Source organism: Macadamia integrifolia, chromosome 14 (genome assembly GCF_013358625.1).
Source record: "Macadamia integrifolia cultivar HAES 741 chromosome 14, SCU_Mint_v3, whole genome shotgun sequence".
Lineage (NCBI taxonomy): Eukaryota > Viridiplantae > Streptophyta > Magnoliopsida > Proteales > Proteaceae > Macadamia > Macadamia integrifolia.
Window position 1 is genome coordinate 27425779 of NC_056570.1, and position 13894 is coordinate 27439672.

At 35.2% G+C, this 13894-nt stretch overlaps 1 long non-coding RNA gene across 1 annotated transcript; it reads left to right on the forward strand.

The window, feature by feature from the left end:
* Positions 1-36: 36 nt before the first annotated feature.
* Positions 37-735, forward strand: LOC122062143. The gene is made up of 2 exons (XR_006134808.1): positions 37-297; positions 395-735. It is a non-coding gene; the product is annotated as an uncharacterized LOC122062143 (long non-coding RNA).
* The last annotated feature ends 13159 nt before the right edge of the window (positions 736-13894 follow it).

Consider the following 13894-nt stretch of genomic DNA (forward strand, 5'->3'; position numbering starts at 1 on the left):
GATTTTTTTTTTTTTTTTTACTTTCTCTTTTTCGTTTCTTTGATTTCGTTTCTTCCAATTGTTTATCGAAGCCTGCACATGGAATAACAGTCGCTGTTTGCTGGTGTAGCATCATCAAGATTCACATGCAATAGTCGATCGGCCTGAGATGTATTAATTCATTCTCTGTGTCTCCAATCGATCTCTGAGGTGAGAATCTTGATGATGCTGCATCGGCAATAAACGGCTCTATGAAGAAGTATGAATGGAAGAACTCCTTAAACCTCTTTGGAGCCCAAACTCTTTATTTGAACAAAGGTGAAGTCAATATTCTTTGATCCCCTTGATGACCTCTTTCTTCTTCTTCTTCTTCTTCTTCAAGTTACAAATTTGGTGGGTTTTCATTCTTGTGTAGGAAAACTAAAGAAGCTACTGGGACGAGCAAGAAGTGGGTTGCTATGCAAAGGTAAGGGAAAATAATTTCCTGTTGATCCTTTTTATTTCATCAACCCCTTTTCTTTTTGTTTTTTTGGTGGGCTACATCAGTGTACGGATGTTGATATCTTACATAAAAACCCAACTGAGGATTGTGAAGTTTTAGGGTTTTGTGTGGGGATTTTTAATGTTTATGTTGAATACTTTTATGTGCTTATGGGTATTGTTCCAAGTGTTTTGTCTAATTGTCTCTGAATGCGAGTGAGTTTTGAAACTTGAAATGCTCTCCCTGGAAACTTTAATAGCAAATTTTGTTGAGAACTTACATGTCATATTGTCACTCCCATGGCTGTGTTGCTTTAACACTTACTACCCATCAATCCATCACTCATTCATGTAGGGTGGACCATCCTTTAAAGTCATCTTTGTAAACTGGTCCTTTGGGAAAAGCTCTCTCTCTCTCTCTCTCTCTCAGATTCAGTGAGCCCATTTTTCTGCTCTTTAATAATAGCATGAAAAAGTTTCATAAGAGAGTACCGAATTCGATCATGGCCTTAGTTGCATTGGTACCCATTATTTCTAGTGATTTTTGTTTTCTTTTGGGGAAGGTGGGGTGGCTTGGGGATGTTTTCCCTAAGCGCAAAGTTTAAGATATCATAACACATCTTCAAATATATTATGATAGGATAGGATAAAGATCTTTATTTCTTGGTAACCTCAGTGCAATGGTAAGGTTCTTCTACTGTAACTGAGTGGTCAAGATTTAAGTTGGAAAATAGCCTTTCTGCAACGCAAGCTTAAAACTGCATACATTATGATCTTTCCTAAACCCCACAGTGGCGAAAATCTCGTGCATTTGATAGGCCCTTTTGAAGATCTGCCCTTTTAGAGATCTTCATTTCTAAAGAAGGTGATACTTCATTCATTCAAGAAATCTGTGTTTTTAGGTAAAGACTTGTAGCTTGCTTTACTTTATTTTTGTCATTATTATTATTATTTTTTCTTTTTGGGTGGTGAGGGGAGGGATTGGATATCCAATAAATTGCAGAGTCAGAGACTCATAGCACTTCATCAAAACCTTATTGAAGGGTTTCTTTTCTTGTATCTAAATTCTATTATAATTTCTTTGGGTCACTGGGGTTATTAACTATAGTACTGTTTCAAACCAGGAAAAAAAAAATTTTGAATGCAATAATAGTTGGTCTCCATACGATCCTTAAGTCTCTAATGATCTATATAGTATTTGACTATGTCCTACTGTCATTAAGTAATTGGCCAAGCTCCTCAGTATGCTGGGAAGATAGCATCTTATGTGGTCAACATCCACTTGGATCATAAATGTTAACAGGTTCAAGGTATATACTTTACGCTGTCTTGGGTCAAAGAGCCATTCACTCTTATGACTATCTTTTTTATCCTTCTCAAGGACAGTATGTCTTAGCTGTCTTCTATGATCAGAAACTTGTTAATTTTACATATGATTATAGTAGCTATCCCTTAGCACATAGATAAATGTTTTTACCAAAAAAAAAAAAAAGCACATAGATAAATGCACACAAGGATATATGGGCCATTAAAATTTAAGATACATGGGGCACTGAAATGATCTCATTAGCAATAACTGTAAAATACCACTAAATCAAATATATATCATATAGTTTAAGTTGACCCTTAATTCTCTGTAACAAATTAAACATGCACCTATGTATCATGGTACTATGTATATAAATTTAATAATAAAAAAAAAACTAAGAAAAAAAGATCAGAAAACTGTCACATCTGTGTGACATCTTTTTTAGTTTTGAATATGATTATTTTATTTTATTTTTTATCAAATCTGTTTTAAGGTAAGCTCTATCTACGTACATAGTTTCGTTGTCTCTTGATTGGCCATTGATTTATTCAAATATTAACTTAAACTAGTTGAGGGTAAGAGCTCATGGCACAGTCAAGAATCATAAAATAGAAGTTTTGCACATTTAGACCAAGTAAGGTAACCTCTTCCACAAACATTTTCATATTTATTTTATGTTTTCAGTAGTGTTGAACTAACTTAAGGGCTGAAGAGCTGAAGACATTTAAATATGGAGAGAACAAAGCTTAGCAACCACAACACTCTTTGTTCCCTAGCTGCTGCCATAGTTCAACAAGGGGTGGAGTAAGAGTGAAGCTTGTGAGATTAAGGTTTTGTTTGGTATGCATTTTCGCAATAGATTCTCCGTCTAAAACATATTTTAAACTAGAAAATAAAGAATATCCGGGTTTTAGAATACCTTGTAGACCCAAATTTTACTTCAAAAAGGTATACCAAACACAACCCCAAAGAAGAAAAAGAAAGTGCATCCAGAGAGGAAAATAATGTTCACAACAGTAATCTTCAGGCACTAACATCTTATCAGGCCTTTTGCTTCTGTCCCAACAACTTTAGATCCATTGACATCAGTTATATCCAAGGGTTTCAATTTCCCAGCTAAGCCAAACGAAGTTTGGTTTTATCAGACTTGGCTTCAACATGAAGTTATGAATACAAACAAATTAGCAAACCTACAAGGAGAGAAAACATATGATTCATGCATATGGCTGACAGATGACAACATCTTGAAATTCTTTGCAGTAATTCATTAACCAGACTAACCTGATCTATCAATTTCTAACAAAAGCTTAGGCTATGCTTTTCTTTGTTAGAACAATGGTTTTTTGTTGTTACTGTTTGGCTGGCTACTTGGAATTATTACAAGGTTCTTGCTAATGAACTTCAAGGAGAAATTGCTTAGAAATTTATTTTTGGCAGTAGAGATGTGGGTCAGGAGATAATCCAAATTATACTACTGTTCTAGTGAAATTATCATTCCAAGAAAATTGATCCTTTGTTTTATTTTTGTTTTAATTTTTAATTTTTTTTTTTGGATCTAATTTTCAAAAAAATTAATCACTGATGCCCGGATGAGGAAGGGAAGGCTCTATCTCTGTGGAACTTATATGCTAGTGGTTACCACCCACATTTTAATTTATGTATAAATACCTAATCTTGTTCAATCTTGTTCTGTATGGTACCTTTTAATCATATATTTAATCTATACTTTGATTTTTATATTTCTTTGGTGCTAATAATCTACCTAAGTTATGACCTGAGGACTCAAATAATTGAAGTGTCAATGGTGAATGATGTAACTGTTTTCATCTAAAATATTTCTCATAATAAAATAAAACTAAAATTTTATTGGGGAAGAGATCTTCTATCGACGTGCTCATGTAGTGTTAATAACTTTTGATAGGCTTATAATTAAAATGGATCTTGAGGCCACATGAACAATTTGACATCTATCAAAACGGTAAATGCCAATTAGAGGTGAACACCTTCAAATTATTGCACTTTCTTTAATGGACAATGCCGGATGCCCTTTGACGCATGGACCAAACACAAGGTGTAATTCAAAATTGGGGGAATGAACCCTAACCAATTGTGCCCTCTAGGCCCAGAGACAGGATGCCATAAAAGGGTACCCCTGCCCCTCCGGTTGCATGTCTGTGCACGCATTTCTGTTGGTTTAGGCGCTGGTACATTGGTCATGCAACTAGGTAATGTTCTTTCTTTTTTCAAAATTATATAATATAGATAATTAGAGATTTATACTAATAATAGGTGGGGGAAGAGGTCGTTATTAATCTGACTGCAATAAGACAATAAAAAAAGTACGAACCAAGTGTTCCTTAAGTCGTGGTGAAGATGATGAAATCACTTCTCACCAATGGCATCATTGCACTTGGATGGGCATAGAGAAAGAGTGAATAACATTATTTTCGGACCTCCAACACATGAGAGAAGTAATGATGATGGTAGATCTGTCGGTAAACCCTTCACCATGGGTGAAGGAAATTTTTTTGTCGAAAAGTATTTAGAGATTGATAGATTCTATAAGAGTAAATTTATGATGAAGATGTGGGTCATTTGTGTTTTTTAATGTGATTTTGATTAGATGTATATAGATCACCCAAAAGTGTAAACCTTCTTCATATCATACTTGATGAAAGTCATTTAGAAACTCAAACCTATAAACACAATAAATGGAAAGAAGAAATTATCACATACAACCGCAACACAAATATTTACATGATTCGAAAAGGTGCCTATGTCCATACTAACAATTGAGAAAGTATTACAAGCTCTCTTCCTCATACCTCCATGTAATTTACAAAGAATTCCTAGTAACCCTAATAGTCATCCCTTGCAACAATTTATAAAAATAACACCAAAAACCCATGAGACACAATATAAGACATCCTACCCCAACAAGTCAAAGTATATTATTAACTGTTTTTCATACAAAAATGCATCGAATCACCGATGACGATGTTCCCTTTACTTTAGTTCACCACTTTGGTGACAAGAAGTTGCACCCTTTAAATTTATGTGTTGAGTATACTCTTTTAAAATTGTAAAATCATAAGTATATATTCAATTTATTCAAATATGTAGATGTCATCAATTAATTATAGTTGGCAAATTCTTAACCATCAAAGTGCGAGTGAATTAAGTCTATTATTTGTACAAAAAAAAAATCCTATTATTTGAAAATAACTCATTAGATTGGACGTTTGGTGCCATATATTTATCAATCATAACATAGTTGAATGGAATTAAATTTGAAAAAGGGAATGCTGTAGAGGAACTAAAAAGATGCACGAAACAAAAGTAAGCATTAGAAAGGAGTGCGTCATTGACTCATTGTGGTAAAAGAAAGTTATCAGAAACTCCGTGTGAGAGAGAGAGAGAGTCCCAATGTGCAGGAGTGTATTATCATCTATCGTCCTTGGTTTGCTTCGCCACATATTGCAAACAAAGAAGCCACCGACGACGACATACTTGTACGTCCAATTTATATTTGTATGGTACCGTTTGCCAGTCATCACCTGCTCACCGACACTCGTACGTCCAACTTATACTCTCTACTCATATTTGTGTTTCTGCGTATACCTCTCACGTACGTCTTTCTTGTCTCTTCATTACCCATTAAGTTTTCAGACTAAGGACTCCGACAGAATGCATGGCGGCCGCATCTAAAGCAGCAATTGTAGCTTTCACGCCATTTACCATCGCATTAAAACTCTCTTCTTTCTCAAGATTTTGATCCATATATGGAGGTTATTCCAATCTGGTGCAGTTGATGGTGTCCCTATAAGTAGCAAACTCTCTCTCTCTCTCTCTCTCTCTCTCTCTCTCTCTCTCTCTCTCATCAAGAAGGGAATTTGAAGGTGGATTTATGTAAGGAAATGAATTTGAAACCGAAATTGTTTACAGAAATAGAATCGAGCCATTTACACCAAAATCGCAAAACTGTTTAGTAAATGGTTTGGTTATGATTTCAAGTTTCAGAATGATTAGCTAAACGGGTTGAAACCAAACCGAGTCATTTAACCTATGGTTTCAAACCAAATTGAAACCGTGAAAATCGAACAGTTTAAACCATCAAAATCGATCCGATTAACCCATTTAAAGATTAAATAAGGTGGTTGCAAATATCATTAATATCTCATTTGATTCAAAGATTGAGTGTTGCAAGCTTGCAAGTAATTCTAGAGATAGCTTGCTCATTGTTTGGAATGCCGATTAAATTAATCCAACGCACTAAGTAGAATGTATATTGATAAAAATGCAATTTTTGCTTATACCATGGCATATTAAATATATATTTTTTAATATTATAACACATTATTTGGGAGGGGGGGAGAAGAAGAAAATCCTGTTGTAAGCATTATTTACTGACTTGTTAGATGTGCTTGAGACTATTTTCTATCAAAATATTTTCTTTTGCTTAGTTGTTTGGGTGTTTTAACAAAACATAATGGTTTGCATTTCACATTCTCAAGATTTAATCTTTTATCACCAAAAGCAAATTTTAGTAAACAGGTGAACAAACTAGTAAACCGATTGCTAACCGTTTAGAAATTGTATGAAATAAACCGAAAGTGAAACCTTTTAAAACTGTGAAATCGAAACCATTTAAAAATCATCGAAATCGAAACCATTTACTAAATGGTTGCTGTTTAAGAAAGTACAACCATTTAGTAAATTGTGTGGTTATGGTTTCAATCAAAATATATGTGAATCGAACCGAACCAAACTGTTTAAACCAAAACCGAACCGATTAACACCCTTAGATTTATGTATAGGGCAAGAGATCTTACCTAGTCATGGGTCCCTGCACTAGTGTGCGGTGCGGGACCAACAGGCGGATTAATATGAATAGAATTTTTTTGTCCACATGGGGTGGGGTGAGGTGATAATTTTGCACATCCCTTTATCTAGGTAGTTTTCTTTTTTCCTTTATATATAATCGTTCTTTCTCACATAAAATGACTTTGCTATATATGACATCGTTTTGCCACAACTCATTGGTATGTTCTCCCAATGCCACTTTTTGAGAGAACTCTCTCCCATATATTATACAAAGGAGAGGATTCTCTGTGCAAGCAGCTTAGGAGAGTGTACCCAATGAAATGCAATATGGTTTGTAAAGAGCAAGTAGAGAAAATGTGAGATAGGACCCTTTGTATGTTGGTTTTGATGTCTTTTATTTAGATCAATTGTTGGAGTTGAATCTTCTAAGATAGTGGAAGAAAATATAGTCTCCCAGAGAAAGTAGAGTATGTTTTTCAAGGCATTGGAGTTTTCAAGTGAGTGAAGACCCCCAAAGAGTTGAAGTATTGAAGAAGGTGGACTCTTCAAAGACTGGAGTCTTTCAAAGGCAGAAGAGTTATCCGTAAAAATGAAAGGTATCTACCTACGTAAGGGAGCAGTAAAGATCCAAGACATGAGAAGACAATGTAAAAAGAATGAGAGGAGATAAAATTGGTGCATGGTCCCCTCTCCTCCCCAGCTCTTTCACTCAGACTCGGTAAAGAAAAACCTCCCTTTAGTCTTTATCATCATCACCATCAGTGGTCCATGTTTAGAGACACACGTCGCATACATGCAAGGTACGCCCATATGAGTGAGAAAATCTGTAACAGTCGCAGCTGCGAGATCTGAAGAAGCCCCACCAAATATTAATGGATGATTACACGGTCTATATTCTATAAGATGAGAGATCCCATAGAAATATAACGCACACAGCCACACAAGACGACATCATTGGCTAAAAAGGAAGGCAGAGATAGGCAACGAGAGAGAGAGAGAGAGAGAGAAAGAGAGAGAGAGAGAGAGAGAGTACTGACTACTGAGAGAAGGGAGCTAGCTAGCACAGGTCATCAAGAATGAATATTCCTTTACTCTTTAGCGATTAAAGCTCCTACTGAAAATTTATGTAAGGTTCAAATCAACAAGGACAAGGAAAAAATAAGCCTTGGATTCTGGATCATTTCCCTAGGCTTTTTTTTTTTTTTTTGGTAAGATTTCCCTAGGCTTTGAATACTATTTAATCTACTTTAGATGATGGGCTTTTGCGCGGTTACCCCAACATCAAACCCAAGGCCAAACCATCTTCTGGTCACAAACATTTACTGAAAACATCCATACTACCAAGTACGAACATATTTGACTGAAAATCTCAAATGGGCCCTTAATTATTATTCCTGAAAGTTGTGATCCTGAGTTGGATGGATCCTCTGACGAGGGTTCATCATTTCTGGGTTTGATCAGAAAGATGTGTTCTGAAGATGGTAAATCTATCCATCCCCACACCTCATTTCACAGAAGGTTTGATTTTAATTTCTGTCTAGGGTTTTTCCGTCGTTACATAGTAGACCTATATAAGGATCAATGATAAACCCATAGAGAAGTCAACAAAGCATAAGGCCTCATTTCTTGGTAGGCGAGAAAATTGGTGATAACTTTAAATACATACGAGCATTGAGATTCGATAAGCATGTATGGTAAACACTGTAGAGACAGGTTTAAGTGATAAGTTTAGTCATTTATCTCTTGTACAACACAATCAGTGTGGGTCTGATCTATTCTCTTTTCTTTTTACTTTTGAACTTGATGGGTCAGTGATAACTATTTATAGGGATAAAAATAGGGATCAATTTGTAATAAAATTAGGGATTCTTTCCCATTAATGAAACAACACCTTAAACTATGTTAACCCACCTCTTGAAAATCTTACAATTGATGCAAACCAAGTACCAATGCACTTGAGAAGAGTTGATTAAGTGCTAACCCTTAGATAGGTACTTCACTTAGCACACTACACACCGCTAGGTCAAGACCCAGATGTTCAAGTTTGATTTAGATCAAGTAAAATGAAAAAAAAAAAATGTATGAAAATCTTTTCAAATATATCTAGGCCATGATTATGAGTGTTGCAGCCCAGAAGGATTAGAAATTATGCAGTGATGGTGTCCAACCCAAAAGAGAAATATTCCAATCTTGGATAAACCCCAAATAATTCACCAAATAAATGGATATCAATACTCTCACCTCAATTAACCACAAATCTGACAATGACAAGTATAAGATAATAAGATAGATAAAGTTACCTTTCTAACCTTTTTTCTATCTTCCAGATAACACCATTTACCTCTATCACCGTGTACCAAAACGGAGTATCCAAAAGAAACTTTTTTTTCTTTTCTTCTCGCGGAACTTGGAACCCACGGAATTGGCTCGGCTTCCGACGAAGCAAAACGAGAGAGGTTTTAATTAAGGATGTTAATAGGTCGGTTTTGGAGTATATGTTACGGTTTGATTCGGTTCATATTTATTTGGTTGAAATTAAAACTGTACTATTTACTACATAATTTAACAAATGGTTTCGATTCTATAGTTTTTTAACGGTGTTGATTTTACGGTTTTTATCGCAGTTTATTTCATATGATTTCTAAATGGTTAGCAATCAATTTGTTAGTTTATTTGCATGCTTACTAAAATTTATTTTTATTGATAAATGCTTCAACCTCGTATCAAATTAAATGAGGCATTGAACAAACAAGGATTTAACTACATAACTACATAATAAAAGTAAATTATTGAATAGACTGTTGGATAGCCTCTATGGTCCTTAATTCTTTCTTAAATTAAACCATTATGTTTTGTTAAAATAACCAAACATTTAGTCGTTACACGGATTAATTGGATCGGTTTTGACTATTTAAACGGTTCAGTTTTCACAGTGTCAATTCGATTTAAAAGTATTTACTAAAAGATTTTACAATTTCAGTATAAATAGCTCGATTCGCTTTTGATTAACGATTTCAATTTCAAATTCACATCCTTAGTTCTAATAAGTATGAAGGAATTAACCACCAGGCGGTTTGTGTTTCATTTCCATAAAGCAAAGGCTGTGTGGGTCCCTCTCTCCAAGTGAGGGGGTGCCCAACATTATTCCCTGCTACGGCTTGGCTTGGGCTTCAAATCTCAGTTCAGATGGGTTGGGCTTGGGCTTGGGCTTGGGCTTATCCTTTTACACGTAGGTTGCATCCCCTCCATCCTCCCTTCCGGCCACCTCTTGTGTTTTTTTATACCAGGTGGGTTAAGCTCATTCCTAAGCAATTTCTCTCTCTTTGCTGGGCTTTAAACCCCAGTTCTGCTGGGTTGGGCTTGGGCTTACCCTCTTGCACCTTAGGTTCTTATTTTTTTCCCCAATTGGCTTAAGCTCATTCCTACTCTCTCTCTCTCTCTCTCTCTCTCTCTCTCTCAACCGGATATGCAACTCTGTGGAGTGTGGACACAGGCATTCAACATAACTAATCACTAATTTACAGATAGTGGGTCACTAGTTTCATTGTTTTCCTTGGCTCTTTCTGTCCTTGTTCAGCTTTTATAAGTGGTGAGTGTGTTGGCTCTTCCAACCACATTTCTTGAACTTTGAGTCTTTAAGCAGTCCATATCAGAATTTTTTCACCTATCTTTGAGCAGTCCTTATCTTTGGAAAATTGGATGGTTTGTGAGGCTTTAAACAGTGTCAGAATGGTGCAATTTAATTGGCTCAGTTTCTGGACCCAAATTAGAAATATGCTCAAAAGAAGACGACAATTTAAGATATGACATGCAACATGCAGAGTTATTTCTGGGCCATGGCTAAGGTCTGAAACCCAATTGATTCACAAGCTTAATTGCTAGCAGGTCTTGTAAATAGCACCCTTTAGAGATCAAAGTTTCTGTTTAGGTACTTTATGTTCTGTATAGAGATAGCTATAATGGAGCATGACCTTAGCTTTGTTAGGGATATGAAAACTTGATCAAAGTACAGAATCCATCCTTTCAAGATGTCCACTTAAATGGATACTAAACGTTCAATTTTGGGCTCAGAATGAAATCTGAGACAGAATGGATTCTGAAAAGAGACAACAAAGACTATAACTAGTCTTCACAACTGCGACCATGGAATCACAGTTGCCTTATATAAGCCCGGACGGTTAATGGTGGCCCAAAACTAAGTTGCATCCCAAGCTACTGTTCCTCTTTTTTTTTCTTTAGTCAGAAGAAGAGAAAAAATATTACCTATTAAAATAAGTGTCCATCAGGATAACAGGATCCGTAATGAGAGTTTTCAAGTTCATAGCCTGTGGGCGTAAGGCTTTGACCAAGAAAACTTGGTCATTTTCAGTTTTATAACAAAAATTTGGTTTTAAATAAAAAATTTGCAGTTTTCAAAAAGAGGGGTACTGTGCTCCATGGCCATAAGTTGGTGTTGTAGATAGACATGAGATTCTTTAGCTCCATTGCATCTCTGCAAATTTCGTCTATCTCCCATCCTTTCTTCCTAGCTTGGTTCATTCCATATAGTAGGGCTCCCAGTTGTTTCCTCAAGATGCTTGCCTGTCATCATATAATTAGCATAAAATAAGACAAACTTTCCTTCGTCTATTAGTGAAACAGCTCAATCAGAAATATATTTGATGTTATCGGTGATCCTTATGCAAATTAGAACTTTTTGATTGGAAAAAGTGAGTGTTATTATATGGGTTGGTGTAGGGTTAAGTATGATCACATGTCGCTCATCAGAGTATGTAGGTATGTCAATAGAGATCCAGTACTCTACTTGTTATAGCATGGTATGCTAATTGGGTTTACATGACCAAAGGAGACTTGGTTCCTGTGTCTCCAAACTGTCCTTTGTCCTTTTACCTTTTAAGGCGTCAAATGTCAAGGATTTATTTATTAGTTTGTAGTCTGTTGATATGAGTATGATATTGATCCGATTTGTTTTTGAGAAAAAAAATTAGTTTTTTTTCTTACAATTTGACTCCTAATTTTGATACCAAATTCATATCGATCTCAACCAATATTAATATAATACAGCAAATCCAATATTCATACCTAAACCATCATCCAATTTCCATGCCTAAATCATGACAGATATGCCCTCATGGATAGAGGCAAGATCAACGCTCTCCATATGTGGGTGTATACAATTTTATAGAATCTGTTAGTCTCCCCTGCAGGTAGCTCACCATTACCCCATCTCACACCGCCGATGGGGTGTGGACCATTTTATCTGGATTTCTACTAGCTCGATGGGGTGTGGGACCACTTATCTGGATGCCGCCTAAATGGTCATAGAGTTTGAGAGTTCTTTCAGAGTGAAACAAAATAACGAACAAACAAAGAGTCTCTTATCAAATCCAATATATATCTAATATCTAAATGATCCATTATAGATCAGCTGCTCATAGGATCACCTGGTCTTACGAATCAGCATCCAACATCTATTCTTTTTGTTTTCAAATATACCCCCATTTATATCCTTATAATGAGAAAAAATTAATAACAAATGTTGAATACTGACTCGTACGATCAAATACAATGAATCCTATCTCAAAAAAGGCGTGGCAGCTGTAACGGCAGTTTAGGAATTGCATTATTGTCAATGAGTTTAAAATCTTTCAAACTTTTAACTGTTTCTCACTCCAATTTAACCAGTTTAGGAATTGCATTATTGTCAATGAGTTTAAAATCTTTCAAACTTTTAACTGTTTCTTACTCCAATTTGACCAGGTCAGGAATTGTAAACGCACAGCGCTTTTTTTTTTTTTTTTTTTTTTTTTTTTTTGTCTGTTCTGCTACAAGTGGATCAATTTGCTTATTTTTGTGCCTGATACTAATCTAAATGGAGATAAACAAAAATATTAAGATATGTCCATGGTGACCATTATATTATTGGAATGTGAGAATCGGATCATATCAGTTCTTATCTGATACAAAAGCTGGTCAAACTACGCAAAGACGACCATGTGAATGAGCTACTGAAAAAACCCAAAACATTTTTAATGGAGTGGTCCAATTCTTTATGCTCGTAATTTCCCATGCCCTGCCTCTTGTTTTCTCTCCTGGTTGGAACAACTTGGTTTATTGGATAGTCATTAGGTTTCGTTATAGAGTTTTTTTTTATTAGATTCTGACATCGGATCAGTCTCTATTGACCTAATTTAATTCGATCGAATTAGATTGGACATATTATTTATTTGTTTTCATATCTCTCTTATATTACAAAAAATGAGCGTTCACTGAAAATTTATAGTGAAACATATATAAGCATGCGTTACTAAAATTATCCATGCAGTCATGAAATTTTTTTTCTGGACCTACTACCTTGAACCTTGTTATAGAACTACTTCGTTTGGGACCTATACTCTCTAAACACCTCTTTTGAAATTAGTTTACAAACGTAAATGACAGAATACAAGACATTATATCCCGAATAGATAGATCTCTTCTAATGTTAAATATTTCAAGAAAAGAATTTGAGATTTTCTTAAGTTTCTAACTGATTTATTATTTGTAATATAAAATTGACAAATCAGAATTGGACAATTGATCTGATTTTTTATACCATGTATTGTTATCTCCAAATGTTGAGAGAAAGAAAAGAGAAGATAACGTCTCTTCCCTCAGTGAATTATGGACTTCTCCAATATATAAGAAACTGGCAGGATATGTGAGAAGTTATAATAGTTCATGGTAGAGTGGGTCCGTCACATGGACCTACGACAGGAACACCTCAGCTAGACAAGAAAACAACCATCATTTTATTTTATTTTATTTTATTCTTTCTTTTGTCATTGTCCATCCAATTCTAAGCGAGTAACATGGACCATCCCCGATCAGATCTATCATATAACCCTGTCCCATTTCTTAATTTCTTATTCTCATGTTGCATTGGAGATCCGGTTCAGATGAGAACCTTTGGGACACCTTCTAGGCTTCTAATATAAACTATTTCATAGCTTAGCAAAAAAAAAAAAAAAAACTATTTCATATCAAGGAAGCGTTTATCTAGTCAGCCAACTTTAAAAAATTAATAATGGTAGTTAGATCTAATTTGAGGGTTATTTCAGTAACTTTGTCAACAATATAATGGACGACTCCATAGTCCATAGTCCATGCCTCTCTCTCTCTCTCTCTCTCTCTCTCTCTCTCTCTCTCTCTCTCTCTCTCTCTCTCTATATATATATATATATATATATATATAATGGGAAAATAATTCCACAACGCCAAAGTGGGATTAATGTAATGTTTGAAACATTGTAGTTGGATGGA